Below are 13,979 nucleotides of genomic sequence, written 5' to 3'. Positions count from 1 at the left end.
AAGGGAAGGGAAGGGAGGGGAAGGGAAAGGAAGGAAAAGGAAGGGAAGGGAAGGGAAGAGAGGGGAAGGGAAGAGAAGGGAATGGGAGGGAAAGGAAGGGGAGGGAAGGGAAGGCAAGGAGAGGGAAAAGAAGGGGAGGGAAGGGAAGGCAAGGAGAGGGAAAAGAAGGGGAGGGAAGGGAAGGAAGGGAAGGAAGGGAAGGAATGGGAGGGAAGGGAATAGAAGGAAGTTTGGAGAGGTGATTAACTCATGAGATTAATGATTTGTTGAGATGCAAGGGAGCTGCCAGCCTGATTTTCTTCTATAATCTGTATTTTTTTCCTTGACAAAACGAGGTCCATCCTGCCATCTTTTCTTTTCTTAATTCAACACATTAAACTTTTACTTATTCATAGGGGATCACGCAACGTTTCAATACATGGTGTAATATTCAACTCAAGCCTATCTCTCATCAATCGCGTATTTTTCATGGTAATAACTGTTTTCAAAATCCTCCCCTCTATGATTTTTTTGAAGTATACAGTATCTGAAACACACAGTTCTAGTTGAACTATATAGTAGATTATCACTATGTATTGTGTGAGGCAGGGAAAGCTATCATGAGACACTGAATCAGCTGGACACTGGATCTTGGACTTCCCACCTTCTAGAAATGAGAGAAAATAAGTCCCTATAGTTTATGTTACCTCATATGATGTATTTCATTACAGCGATGCAAAGGGGCTATGGCAAGCACCAATCAGAGGACAAAATGGCCCTTTCTCTTGTAGACATATTAAATAGGAAGTCCTTGGAGAAGTATTTTCTCCTAAATTTGGCAGCTTTAAAAATAAAAACATATGGGGCTCAGTATTCTTTAAATTTTAGAAGAGCAGCAGTTCTATTATTACTATTTTGGTGTTAATACACATCTTGTGTATTTTAATATACCTCATCCAATATTCGGATGCATGTTTAGTGAAACAGTATGGTAGATCAGAAATTCAGATGTAATTAAGCACAGTGTTGTTTTGGTTTGGGGGCAATTGTGCGGCTAAGGGCAATACTTGATATTTACCTCAAACGGGCTTCCTAAATACACAAAAATGCTCATAAGGGTTGAGCCCATCCACAGGTCCCATGGTTATGTCTCCCATGAAGATACATGGGCAAATCTAACTATAACCCACTACACAATGAGTTTTTTTCAAGGCTTAACTAGGAAGATTCGGAAACTTGGGTTCTATTTCCTATCGTCTTGTTTTGAAACTCTGCATCGCTTTTATTGTTTTTGTGTTGCTTTATTTTTGTCTTTGTTGTTATTATTTTGTTGCTTTTTCCTTTAAAATAAAAAACTAAATTTTAAAAATAAAATGTACTACATGTAACCTAAAAGAAAAAAAATGGGCTCTAAATCATCGTCTATTTGACGAACCTGTAATTTCCTGCAGTTGGCTAGGTAATGTCAGTCATTCTAATTCCATTTCTCTGCATACTCACTTTCTCGCTCTCTTTTTTTCTCCTTGAGCTCTTCAGCATTTTCTCTCTCTGCGCAAAGTGGAAGATGTCCATAATGCATTGCTTATTGCTACCTTCCTGAGTGTCCCTGGGGTCTCATCTGCCTGAAAGTGCTCTCTGGTCGGCAGTAGGGAGTCAGAGGTGACTGCCGACCCAGAGAAAGGCAGAGCCAGTATTCTTGACATGGTGCTTTCTCTCATTTTTCAACTTTTGTGTCAAAACCAATTCAAAAATAGCAAGCCTTGTTGTATAAGTAACACATAATAAAATCTCGTCTGCAGCAGATCAAAAGAAGAAACCTCACATGTTTATACATTGACATATCAGTGGATCCACGGTCGGCATAAAAAACTCAATTAAACAAGAGCTGAAATGAACCTCCATTATATTACATAGATCAGGATCATGAGCCAGTAGTAAAATAGGAGCTCTGTGGTCTCATCCACAATGAGGGTTTCAATCTAACTTCTCGACCTTTTAATTATATACAGAAAGAACTGCTGAGAAACAGCACTGTATTAAAAATTATAATACTCTAAATACTTTCCTAGTTCTATTTTTTTATGTTATACTTTGTTTTCAGAAAGGAGGTGCATTTGGTTTTAAAGACCACTGTGAGCTTTGCATAGCCAAATAACACCACATATGCTGAGGACAAACCACGCTGCAGTGACCAGGATGGCAATATTGAACGCTGCGGGAACAGTTACCCTTTATTTCACTGCCTGTGGTGAAAGCCCTGTGATGAATTGCATTCCCTTCCCACAAGCTTTTTCTGAACATTTGCTAATTCTTCCAGTTCTCTATCACGGACAGGGAAGGGAAGGGAAGGGAATTGCATTCCCTTCCCACAAGCTTTTTCTGAACATTTGCTAATTCTTCCAGTTCTCTATCACGGACAGATGCCATTGACTGACCAAGGGGTAAGCTTCTAGAAGAAAAATCCTGTTTGTGGCTACACACTCTACCATGTCCTTTCTAAATACCATTTCCTTGAATCTTCAAAACCATCTTATGACTGGCTGAAAATTATTATAATTTAAATAATTTGTCCAGGGAAATTCAAATGCTCATGGTATTATCATTCAAATCTTCTAATAATTCTCCTATAAAGTCATTCAGTTCATCCTTCTGCTTAAGATATGACACAGTGACTAAGAGAAAATATATGTAAATTAAACAACTGTGAACTAATTAACTAATATAAAGTTATATATTCAAAAATCAGATTTTCATTCTATTCACTTTTTATTTCCCTATTTACTTCTTTCTTTTAGCCACTTTTATTTTTTCAGCATATAAGCAAGGTGTTTCTTTGCAGTAAATAGTACATAGCATAAAATTTTCTCTTTATATCATTCCAGTAGAAGTAACAAAATGTTAAAAATGTAGAAAGTATCTTTGTAGCCCTTAAAATCAATGGAATATCTACATAAAGAGCAGTGAAATATTTTTTCATTAGAGCTAAGGTATTTAAACTCTTCTCAGCACTCCAAAAATTAACATGTTTAAGAGCTGATTGGTTTTGGACATTATTTCAAACATACCTTCAAGGCAGGAAGAGTATTGTACTTTCTCAAACCCTAAATGTGTATATTGGTGAATGTGGATTTCTGTAGAGACTGGATGGTAGAGAAACAGGATGTAAAATCTTTGGGGAAACCTGAGTTAAGAGGAAATTGCAGAGCAAGTTCAAACCCCAATATTCAGTTTTCTAACGAAAACTACACAACTGTTGGAGACCAAGAATTCACAATGACTAGTTTTGCATACATCTCTAAGGGAAAAACAGAGGCTTTGGATTTTTGGTATGAGCCTTTTGGGATACCCCATTATGCCATGAAGGGTACCCATCCTCTCCCACCTACTAAGGCTAAGACTAAGGCAAAGACCACTAAAACTTAAAACACTCCAGCCCAGGATCCTCATTAGTTTAAAATCAGTACCATCCTCTGAGTCATTCCTTACCTCCTCAATCAAAAAATGTCAAGGGTCTGGCTGCCTCTTTGCCTTCTCTGTTCCTCGGGAACAACTGGTCACCCTGGATCTCCGCTGGACCGCCATTTTTTCTCATGTTCTTTCTTTCTTTCCACAGTACGCGGTAACACCTGGCAGGAGATTGGGGTTCACTGCAGGGGTTTCTGATACATAATGCATCCTCAAATGGAGTGTACTACTCCTAATTATTTTATTCACTATCATATCATCTTCAGATTCTGATTATTATATCATTTCAATTTCAGAAGAAGATAAAATGATCGTTTTTCACAATAATAATTTGTAAGGTACTATGTTCAACTGCCAGCACTTTGTGGAAACATATGCATCCAAGAACTTGAAAACTATTATGGGCCCCTACCTAAGGAAAGCTTGACAGTATATTAGTAGCTCAGTATGTAACTTATTGGAATGTTTTCTACTGATATTTGCTGACTGCCATAAATATGTTTAATTCTTTCTGTATGTAGTACAGGCCAGAGAGGATAACGAAACCATTACAAAGAGAACAATAGTGACAGAATATCTTTTAATGACCTAGTATGATTACCCTGTCTATCAGTAACTCAGTTTGCTTAAATTAATTTCTGCATTTGTCTTTGAAAAGGAGCTTTTTAAAACTTAAAATGTTTTGGGCTTTTTTTCTTGTACTTTTTATTTTAAAATAATTATTTCTGTAATTGCCAAGATGTCTGTTCTATTTTCTGATTAAAGGTGCTATCACAGTTTCCAAGTTTCTACTTTTGAACAGTTTCTATTTAAATATTAACTGGCATTCACGACCGTACTATTTCTTGATACTTGTGCTCAGCTTTATTAAAAATTACTATAATATTGCTTCTGAAGAACTTCGATATAATTTCCAATAGTCCTTCCACAATAGAACATCGCCAAGAGGGAATGTCTATGCTCTTCGTTCTAATGATTCACTATCGGCCAGAAGTATTCAATTTCCCAAACACTCTGACCCTGACTTCACTCAGTTTGGAGTTCTCATCTCAAGCAAAAAAATCCATCCATTTTTAAACGGAAGTACATTTTCTCATTTAGACATCCTCCCAAAAGGCATAAAAAGTAATTTTCTACTCTTGAAACTTCTGTGCTTAACATTTTATTTTGTCTGATCTTATGAAACATGATACAAGTAGATTTCAGTAAGGTTATATGGGACAGAAAATGTTGAGAACAATTAGACTGCTTTCTCATTTAATAACCACCGAGCTGAAAGTAACATCATATTTAAGAATGACTCAAAAAATGAGAGACTTCTCCATAGTGAATACAATTTGATCAAGGCATTTCAGTAGGCATTTATTGTAATGTATGTATTTTTAGTTTACAAGGAACTTTGAAGTACATTTGATTTTCTTGCTAACATTATGACTGAGAAATAAATAGACCATTAGCCTTGCTTTAGAAACAAGAAAGCTAAAATTCAGAGACATGAACAGACTGTTTGCTCTTACCAAACAGTAGCTAGAGCAGAGTCATGACCAGAGGAAAAGCCTGTGATGCTTTTCCCCAGGATTCTTTCTGCTTTCTAAAATGAGATATGTGCAGGGGGCTATGGGTGTACCAAGTCACCCCAAAAATGTATATACATTTCAATAGTCCACTGTATTAATGAATGTCTAGAAGCTAATAGCCATCACTTTGAGCACCTCTTGTAATTGTAGGGGCCAAAGCTAATTGGTATTAATCTCATGATGCCTCAGTCAGTATAGTGTGAAAGTATATATATGTTTTTCTTTTCCTGATGTATACATTTTTGAAGGCAGACTCTGTTTATGTAACCAAGATGTGATCTGTGGTCTTTAAGAGTTTACAGTCTGTGAAGGTTAAAAGACACGAAATATATTAAGAAAAGGTGAAGTAGTGATTTAGTTGCTTATTGACTCTTGTCTCCGTTCAAGTACTCTAACTCAAAGTCCATGAGGTCAGCCCCACCACACTGTATTTATAGATTGTATAGCACAGAGACCTGCTAATGTCTGATAGTCATTGGATAACAATTAAATGAGTGCCTGAAAGAAATTTTTAAAATATCACTAAGGAAATAAGAAGCCATTGGGTAGGGAAATATCTTCTCTCTAGTACTATTGAGGAACAATATTTTGATCTAAATCCTGCTTGTGTCTAGTCTATTACCTCCCGCTACATACCTGCCCTCCAAGTAGAAGTGGCCAAGCAATTGGTCTAATACTCCTAAGCCTTGCCACTCTCTTAGTTAAATAATATTTTCCCCATTTGTTAAATCTATCTTTCGTTACCCACCTTTAAGGATGAATCTTTCTATTTTAAATTAATGCTTTGTTAAGAAAGCATTCGAAAACCCAGTAATATAAAAGTTTTATACGTCATGACTGAGGACATAAATACGGAAGCAGGAGGAGAATTTGGGAAATAAGTTAGTAGTGAGAGAGACTCCTGATAAAATTTCTCATGAAACTGTTGTAGTAAAACACTCATCTAGCTTGCTCAAGGGCCAGGATTAATTTTCAGAACTAAAAAAAAGTTAAAACATAATATGCCAAACCAGGAAGGTGATAATTGACAGGACTGGAAAGATTCTTTACAGGAATTTTTATTATGAGAATTATTGAGAAAATCCAATTATTACAAAACTAACACAAACAGGGTATGGTGTTGAGCTGAGTTTAAGGAATAAAGAACTGAACAGTAGCTGCAGAGAAAGAACCCATCTCTAGGTAAGCCATTCTTGGGATCCTAAATTACCTTCCAGGTTCATTTATATAGAGGACAAGCAATACAACAATTCCTGTTCACCTTTGAAATGGTGATTTAGTGTTCAGTAATATCATCTCTTTATATCACATCTTCATTACTTAAGTGTAGTTTGAATAATATGTTGCCTCAAGCCAAAAGATACGAGGCAATGAGATGTTATACAAGCATCTATGAGATGTCCTCACGTCTTTCTCTAAACAGTTTTATTTTCATGTTAGGGGATGATCTTCCTTTCTCACCTGTCTTAAATAATTTAAAACTAGAGACCATTCTTCACATCAGTTTATCTGCATAGACTATGTTCCTCACGGCAGATGATTGGAAATATCACTTTTCCATCTTCTACCACCTTCGCTGGTCTCAGGAGTTTCTAAAAATAAGATCTCAAGGAGCGCTGCTATTCATCAATGTGTAATTTGAAGGACACTGAAAGAATTGCCTAATCAAGCATGCATCCAAGACATATCTCCCTTATGATTCTCTAAGTGTCTATTTTGGGAGCCACTTTTAGATGGTCTTCCAGATCCAAGCACACTGTATTTAAACAAAAATGACTGAACCATTTTGTCAACCAGTAGAATTTTCAAAATCAGGAGTTATAGTAACAAAAACTTAAAATATTATTGAGGGGGATGGGCAAGAAAATCAATCAGTCAAAAAGACATTTTACAATTATTTTCATTTGCTTTTGCTTTGTTTTGTATTGAGGATTGAACCTAAAGGCTTTTTAATGAGTTACAGCCCCAGCCCTTATTTATTTTTATTTTGAGAGAGCCTGGGTAATTTGTCCAGCCTGGACTTCAAATTGCAATGTTTTTCTTCAACTTCCCAGACTGGGTATAATTTTATAAAATATAAATGTTGGTACATTAATTTTTATTTTCTTTCCATCCCCAAATCTTTCTGTTACAGTTTCATATTCTTCTGAATTACTACTCCACTTCCTGCTCTATTTATCCTATCTGCAAAAATGTTTCCTCATGAATTTGAATGCTTAATCTATAAATAGAAATATTATGCACATATATATCACAAAGAATAATTGTCTCCTAGTTAACTTTCAAGCGCTTGTCAAACTGTCTATTGCTTTGTTAAAACTGAATTCTTTCTTTCTCGTAAGGGAAAATACGGAGGAAAAAAGTAGACAGAAAAATATTCCATGGGCCATCAAGACTCATCAGCTCATTTTCTGGATGAGGAAACAAAATGAAGTGAGAAATAAATAGGAGATGAGATAAACTGAGTTTTTAAGGATTATCCCGGAACCTGGATTATGCTGACTCCACAAGTTACTTGTGGAAATGAGAATTTCAGTCCACTAAAGCATTATAACTGAAGGTACTATAATGCCATATGTTCTGTAGGGCCTCAACAAATATTTGCTTATTTTAATTACAATTATGTCTGAAGGATCCAGTTTGGATTTTAAGTAAAACTCCATGGAACAATTTTCATGTTGACTTTATCTCATTTTTCTAATTATGCCAACACCTAACAAACACATTTTTAAAAATTTGGAAAGGTCTGTATTTCCTATTTTTTAGTTCTCTCAAGTAAATTTACAAGAAAAACAAGATTATGATGATGCATTTGACCAATATGCATTTTAGTGCTGTTCTGTAATTGCATTTTTTAAAATATCTGTATTATATATGTCTCTTGGAGTCAATCCATTTCATCAGTTAATTATGTAATTAGGGCACTTTTTAAAAGTAATGTATTATGCACTTCACAGAATGGGATGCTTTTGCAAAGCCATTCTTGTCTATCATATAATTATGTAATTAAGCTTGATGCTCAATAAAGAAAATATCCTTCAAATAATTGGTGAAAAAGACAAACCGTATGCAACACGTATATGTTTTCTTTTGCAGGTTTATTACTGAAAATATAATGTATCATATGATAACAAATTTTCTTGATTTTCATAATATGAGAATGCTGGACAAGTATTTCCGACTATAATGCAAACATCAACAGCAATTTATCCACATGTAAATACAATTTCTTTTCTTTTTCTTTCTTTTTTTTTGTACCAGGAATCAAACTCAGGACCTTGCGCTTGCCAGGCAGGCACTTGTGCCACTGAGCTGTATCCCTGGTCAGTAAATTCAATTTCAACAAACCAGAACCCAGTGTGTTTGTAACAAAATCTGAGATTTATTTGACTTTCAGGGACAGGATGACTGGTTTTTTTTAAGAAAACATAGAATATACTTATAATTTAAGACAACTACAAAAACATTTTCCCTGTAATTTGTTCTAATTCTAACATTACTGTAATTTATTTTAGCCCACACTTTCAGTTTTGTTTAATAATAAATTAATTTTACTTACAAAAAATATATAAACTATATTTTAAGAAGTAATCATATCATGTTTAAATAAGCCAATCTGTACATGAATAAGAAATAGAAAACAACTGTAATGAATATTATTTGAAGTTTATTTTAACCTCTATTAGAATTATTTAAAATTGTTAATGATTAAAACACAGATCAAGAGATTATTTAACTCTGAATATTCAATATGTTTCTGGAGCATTCTGTATCCCTTCATTAAGAATCAACGCTCCTATATTTATAATAATACTTCAGATAGACAAGGCAGCCGACCGTGCTGCTCCACATAATATGAGACCTGAAGATATCAGCATGTGGATATTGATGACTATAAACACATTCTTAGCAAGATAAACTGTGGTTCACATTTTGGGGAGATTCCCCAATAGAGTATGAAGAGTTTAGTAATGGTTATGGTAAAAAAAGGCAGGCTGGTTAAATTGTCCCCGGAGACTGGTAAGTACTATATGCAGAATGAATTGAGATGGACCCATGTAGGGTGGGGTTTATGGGGGAGAATGAGAAAGGACATTGTGATAAGGGGGACACCATAAGTAATGAATCAGAACAATGATTAAATATGGCATCTTGCATTCAAGGAGTTCTAAGTAATTTTGTATCATCGTTATGTTGAAGAAAAGTTGGGATAGACATTACCTGTGATAAGTAGTAAGGATAATATTTCACCCAAATCTAAATTTTTGAGGTCACTTGTATAGATTATTAAGTGATTTGGATATTCTTCTCTAAATGAGGGGCTATGAAAGGATTTTTAAGCAGGACATTTCAGCTACTAAAATATAATTTGAAAGTTCAGTATCATAGATAGAAAACAAGAATTGGACAAAGAGTACAGAAAACTGTTGCCAGAGCAATGATTCAGAAGTTAAAATCTGAAATGAGGAGGTAGCAGTGGGAACTGAAGCAAAAAGAAGCCAGATTCTGGATTATTTCAAATGTACAATGGAGAGGACTTGGAAAGATGAAATGAGTAAGAGAGAGGGTGCGGCGGCAGCCAGCTTGGAAGATGGCGCTGGTGGGTTCCCCTGCCTCCTGATATTCACAGCTAAGGTGTCTTGTCCTCCCACAGTGGGTGAGACTTGGCTAGTGCGAGTAACAGAATATAAAATAAATGATGGCACAACCTTTTTTCCAGATTTGGTTTTGAAAAACAGTGCATTTTCCTTCTCTGGCAGTTTCTCTTTTCGTTGTACTTTTCTTCTGGGAAGTGAGCTGTTTGTCACACAGAGACCTATGGAGGGGAACTGAGAGTTAAGGCCTCCAAGGTCATGAGTGCGCCATGTCTGCAATGCTTCTGCAACCTCTGAGCCATTGAAATGTCTGAGGTCCCAGCCATGCTTCTACTCCAACTTCATGAAGGGTCCGAAGACAGCCTCACACAGCTCTGAGATATTACTAGGTTTTAAGCTGGCAAGATCTGTGATAATTTCTTTATCCCATAAGATATGATATAAAGAGGAATAAAAATGACACAACAGTGCATCAAAGAAAACTCTGGAAGATTAAAGACTTAAATGTAAAATTTGAAGCTATTAAACTTCTATATTAAAATTGGGGAAACATTTTAGGACATTGGAATGAGAACGAACGTTTTACATAGGACTCCAAAAGCACGAAAGATAAAAGCAGAAATAGACAAATTGTTTTGAATGAACCTGTAAACCATCTGTATAGTAAAGAAAACAATAAACAGAATGAAGAGCAATCTACACAATGAGATTAAATATTTGCCAGCTGTGTAGCTGATGGGGGTCAAACTTTGGAATTTATAAGATGTTTAGTAACAAATAAACAAATAATTTAATTAAATATGGGCGATAGACCAAAATAAACATTTTTCTAAGTAAGGCCAGTGAGTATGCAAATACAATGTAAATGCCTAATGGGTATTTGAAAAAATGCTCAATATCCTAATCATGTAGTAAATGGAAATCAAAATCACAATGAGATGTCACCTCACTCCAATTAGTGAAGCTATCACCAAAATGATCAAAATATAATTATTGTGCAGGAAAGGCAAACTTTCCTGGTGATGGGAAGGTAAATTAGTGTAGGAGCTATGGAAAATAGTATAGAAATTCCTGAAAAATTAAAATGCTACTGCTATGTGACACAACAATCCCACTACCAGGTTATATGCAAAGGAAATGAAATCAGTATGTCAAAGAGACCTGTGAACCCCCAGAGTTATTGCAAGACTAAACTAAATAAACTTAAATGCCCGTCAACCAGTGAATAAGAATCAACCTAAGAGTTGTTGAATAGATTTTTTTACAATGCGGGTATAAACACAACTGAATATTATTCAACTATAGAACAGAATGATACCCTAACACCCACAGTAACATGAGGGGACATGGGAGAAATTGGTGAGACGAGCCAGCACGGAAACGGACACTGCGTGATCTCCTTCATACCTGAAATCTAAAAAGTGTTGAGTTTATAGAAGTTGAGGGTATGGTAGTGCTTACCAGAGGCTAGGAGAATAGGAAGGATAGCTGTGAAAAATTCAGTCAGTGGGTGCCAAGTCACAGTTAGGTAGGAGAAATAACTTCTGGTATTCTTTGCACAGTAGGGGGACTGTGGAGAACTGCAATGTACAACAAAGGTATTTCAACAAAGATAGAAGAAAGAATTTTGAATGTTTTCAGGAAAAAGAAAGTATAAATGTTTGAGTAATGGATATGCTTATCCTCACTAGACTATTATACTATATGTTGAAGTATGAAATATCACAAAGTACCCCATATATAATGTGTGTGTGTGTATATATGTATATATTTGGTAACAGGAAATGGTCCCAGGACCTTCACACTGAGCTACATTCATAGCCTTCTTTTAACTTTTTTGAGCTCCACCTGCATTGAAACGTGAAGTTCTCTTACTTCAGCCTCTCAGAGTGCTTGGATTTAAAGGCATGCACCATGCACCACTTAGCATGTATAATTTAAAACAAAATTTAAAAGTAGAGTGGTTGAAGAAAGGAAACACAGAAAAAATATCATCAAATATATCTCATGTCAGCAAAACCTGCAGCTGCTGTCAGAAGGTAGTTTGTCAGTGCGTGCAGGGCTTCAAAAACGATACCAACTAAAAATAATGATTCGAGACATTAATAAACAATAAATTTTTTTGAAAAATAATTGAGCTTGTCCTAACTTGTTTTCATAATAAAACAGCATCCAGCTGTTACTGAACTTATTTTGAAGGATAAACCTCTGTAATGTCTATCCACTACATATTGAATGATGTACAAATTCCTTTCTTTAACTTACTTCCTGGCACTATTTCCAACAATAAAATCTCTATTTCATAAAAATCTGTTTACTCTTATCTGTGAGATAGATTCTCTGTCTCTGAAATTATACTCATTGAATTTTCAGCTAAGAATTAATGTTATCAATTCTTCTTCTATATTCTCAAGTCAAGTGCCATAACCTTTATTAAAATCTTCCACAATTCCTACATTAAATCTTTCCAACCCTCCTTCAAACTAACAAATACAAGGTACATTGCAGTTACAGTCTCTGTTACAATTGATCTTAAAAATACTGATTTTTATTTGTGTACATCAGTAAGAGTCAGCTTTGTAACTGCTGGAACAAAATACCTGACATATAGAAATTAAAAGAGGAAAGGTTTATTTGGGCTAATGATTTCAGAGAGTTCAGTCTGTAGTCAGCTGGCTTTCAGGAACACATAGCATTGCAGGTGAAACTAGTGGAGGAAAGCTACTCAACCCATGGCAGTAAGAAAATGGAGCAGAGAACTATTCCTTCCAAAGGCATGCCTTCAGGGACCCAGCTCCTGAAAGCACTTTTAGCCATGAAGTCATCATTGATTAATAATCCATTGATAAATATAGCATCTGAATGATCCAACTTCCTTTCAGAAGTGCTCCTTCTCAATATGAGTCTTTCAGGGGCCATTTGAGGTCTACATCACAACATCTTCAGTTAAAATATAGGTTTTTGGAGCCTATTTCAGTCTGCCACAGAACTCATGAGGCTGCTGTTAACCTGCAAGCCTTGTCTCCTCAAGAAGTCAATCCTTCATACCCATGGGCTACAGTGACATATGTCAGTTGACCTACAGGAACTTGGTTAGAGATATATCAGGATTTCACCATGAAGTGTGTGAATCATGCAGTAATGATATTTTTTCTACTCTAACATTGCATTTTTTCACTTTTATTTTTATTTTAAAGAAAGAAAGATAAAAAAGAAATAAAAATAATGATGTGGAATTTCATCTGATTTATCTCTCCTTAAACGTAGATACATCTTATTTTGATATCAAAGCAACTCGATAGCTACCAGTCAAGGGAATTCCTTTTGGTATATTTATTATTGCTCACACATGTGTGTTATTTTTAGAGCAACTCTTATGATTTTCACACCAGCTGAATTATTTACCTGGCAAAATCCTAAAGTGAGAGTATTCTCTAAAAATAGATAAAAATAAATGTGTTATTTAAGTATCTACATTTAAGTCTGCTCAAAACGATTGTCATTTCTGGGTCTAATTTTTTGCCACATTTTGTATGATATCACTACAGAAATTGACAAATATCTCACCATATATAACGGCAATTGTACATAGTTGCTAGGCTGACAAGGGTTTGTAAAGCCCTGGTCATAAATATCTGTCAATAACTTCTGACAGACACTCAGCCAAGTTTATTCAAATAGCAACATTATCTCACGTCTGCCGCAGACTAAATCAGAAACACAAGGAAATCATTAACAATACTCACTGTGCTTCAGCAGTGCAACCCTCACTTTATAGGACGTATGTTATCAGTTTTCTAGGATAGTTATGGTATTACATGTAAGGAGTACCTTTCACATGACTTAAAGATGGAACGGTGTGTTATAGCTCTGAGCAATGAAGAAACTTTGTTCACAAATCCAGTTTTGAAACATATTTTATTCTGACATTATGCAAACTGACTGCTAGATAATTCAGGAGATATAAGATATGAACATGAAGGACATACATATCAGATTTTAATTCTACTCTCTTTTGATGTACTTCTTTTGCAACCATACATGTTTAAATTGTTTTATAATTTTTTTATCCTTTTCAATCTGTTAGCATATGAATGGCACATCTAAAATAGGGATATCGTAAAGAGAGAAGAGATGGGACTTCTGATGCTAATTTAACATCCCTCGGAGTCCGCTTATTTCATTAAGGGCCATTACAAGATCTGCAGCTTTTCACTTGAAGAGGGACACAAGTTAGTGGACTCCTTTGTCTGTCTGTTCTGTATTTTTTGAAGATAGTCAAGTAAAAAATAGAAGCACTAAAACCAGCTATTTAAAGAGGGTATATGTAATTAAAACTACATAGATTTTTCTCTTTCTTCTT

The sequence above is a fragment of the Chinchilla lanigera genome, unplaced genomic scaffold (genome assembly GCF_000276665.1).
Source record: "Chinchilla lanigera isolate Chin_1 unplaced genomic scaffold, ChiLan1.0 scaffold00022, whole genome shotgun sequence".
Lineage (NCBI taxonomy): Eukaryota > Metazoa > Chordata > Mammalia > Rodentia > Chinchillidae > Chinchilla > Chinchilla lanigera.
This window is presented reverse-complemented; position numbering follows the sequence as displayed.